Source organism: Phalangium opilio, unplaced genomic scaffold (assembly GCF_054372755.1).
Source record: "Phalangium opilio isolate 3A_F unplaced genomic scaffold, DU_Popi_V2 ptg000055l_1, whole genome shotgun sequence".
Taxonomy (NCBI): domain Eukaryota; kingdom Metazoa; phylum Arthropoda; class Arachnida; order Opiliones; family Phalangiidae; genus Phalangium; species Phalangium opilio.
In genome coordinates this window covers 2,672,276-2,674,345 of record NW_028324174.1, presented here as the reverse complement: position 1 = coordinate 2,674,345, position 2,070 = coordinate 2,672,276, and the positions used below count along the sequence as shown (strand labels likewise).

The following is a 2,070-nucleotide window of genomic DNA, read 5'->3' as shown; positions in this document are numbered from 1 at the left end:
CGAATCATCTTGTGAAAATTTTATAAGACAGGCTTCTGGCGCTGGGTTTTTTCTGAGCCAAATTTGCTTTTTAAATATAAAAAAAAAATTAATTTCAACCGTTTTTCCTCTCTTCAGAAATTACTAATGATAGTGTGTTACATATTTATCCAAAATTTATATTAATTAATTAACACACTGTACATCCCTTTAATTTGTAATTTCGCGCTTGGAAGAGGCTGAATTAAAAATATTGATTTGATGACAGGAATTAGTGATAGTGTGATTGAATCTATCATTTATTTTGCCAGCAAAAAACGTATCTTCGTAGCGGTAACCCTTGTCTAGAAACCAGGGAATGAACCCTTCTGCGTAGTTTGAATTAATCTACTTTACACATCAAATATTTATCTAATTTAAACAAAAACCTATATTCTAAATTATAGCGGTTATAAATAGTAATTAAAAACGTAACTGTTACCTAATAAAAATGATTGCAAGAGCCGGGATAAAAAACTGGTTTGTCAGCAGGGTTTAGTGATCGTGTGATTTAATCTATCAATTATTTTACCACTAATTTAAACAAACAAAATGGTCTGCGCAGTGGTTACCGTTGACCGCTTGCACCAGATATAATCTCTGTAGCGTTTATCGTTGGTAATCTGGTTATTGTTTATTGTTTTCTTAGGTAACGTTAGAATGAGCGCAAAATAATTAATAATTCAATTGTTACCTAGTACAAATGATTGGAAGGACCTGACTTAAAAATATTGGTTGATTTGGTGACAGGGTTTAGTGATAGTGTGATTGAATCTATCATTTATTTTACCAGTAAAAAACGTATCTTCGTAGCGGTAACCGTTGCCTGACGGCACCAGTCGAGAAACCAGGGAACGAACCCTTGTGCGTAGTTTGCATTGATCTACTTTAAACAACAAAAATTGATTTAATTTAAACAAATTACCTTATTAGCGGCTATCGTTGGCCAATGGCACCAGGTGAAACACCTTAAAACGAACGCAACATGGCCAATTGGTCTCTAGTCTACAATAGTACAATCAGCCTGTCTTGAACTTTTGACCGAGGCTTAGTGAAATCAGTGAATTTAAAAATTATCGGCTGAATCTTAATTTTAAATTCTTTTGTATTAAATTATAATGAAGTTTAACTTACGAGAATAAAATAAAATTGGGACTAATTAACCCCTTCTTTTAGATGAAAAGTGAAAAAATTCGCCTTAAGCTCGCCCATAAACAGAGCGGACGACGCATTTAGTAAACAAAAAACTTCGCTCTATTAGCGGTAAAACAGCGTAAGTCCAACAGTACGTTTCTCTATGATTTTAGCTAGGATTATAAAACGTAAGTCCAACAGAATAAAAGGTCGTAAGTTTAAGTGTGTGCTTAAAAGTACAAAAAGTAATACTTAATATTAATTGTTTTCATTAAAACTTCGAAAGGCACCAGTTTAATGTTCAACCTTTCATTTAAAATCATTTTCAGACCTATCGAATAAATAGTCTTCAAAAAATGGTCGAGAAACTTTCGCTATTACAGCAAACATTTCCCGTGTTATTCCTATGGGAAAATTTCCCTTTTTTTGCCAAAATGTCTGAATTTTTTTATGGAAATGAAAACCATTCTTAGCAACTTTATTTTCTATAAAAAAAACTAATGGAGGGATCTCTTTGAAATTTTAACCACATATTAAGGGTCCGAATTTTAGTTCAGTGGAATTTTCTCAAAGCAGTAACCATGTCATGATAGGAAAAAAGTTACATCGAATCAAAAACCACCCTTGAGGTCTTGTTGGTTATCCGGTGGCAGACGAAGAAGATGTTGGCTATCCGGTGGCAGGCAAAATGGGTGCTAGCGATGCGGTAGCAGGCAAAAGGGAGGCTGGCGAAGAAGATGTTGGCTATGCGGTGGCAGGCAAAATGGGTGCTAGCGATGCGGTGGCAGGCAAAATGGGTGCTGGCGATTCGTGGCAGGCAAAAGGGAGGCTGGCGATCCAGTGGCAGGCAAAATGGGTGCTGGCGATCCGGTGGCAGGAGAAATGGGTGTTGGCGATCCGGTGGCAGGCGAAATGGGT

At 36.2% G+C, this 2,070-nt stretch overlaps 1 long non-coding RNA gene across 1 annotated transcript; it reads right to left on the bottom strand.

Moving 5' to 3' along the window:
- Positions 1 to 627: 627 nt before the first annotated feature.
- On the bottom strand, positions 628 to 1,324 carry LOC149668626 (uncharacterized). Its single transcript, XR_016367904.1, has 3 exons — positions 1,153 to 1,324; positions 809 to 1,065; positions 628 to 735 (listed from the first exon to the last, which is right to left on the bottom strand). It is a non-coding gene; the product is annotated as an uncharacterized LOC149668626 (long non-coding RNA).
- Between the last annotated feature and the right edge of the window lie 746 nt (positions 1,325 to 2,070).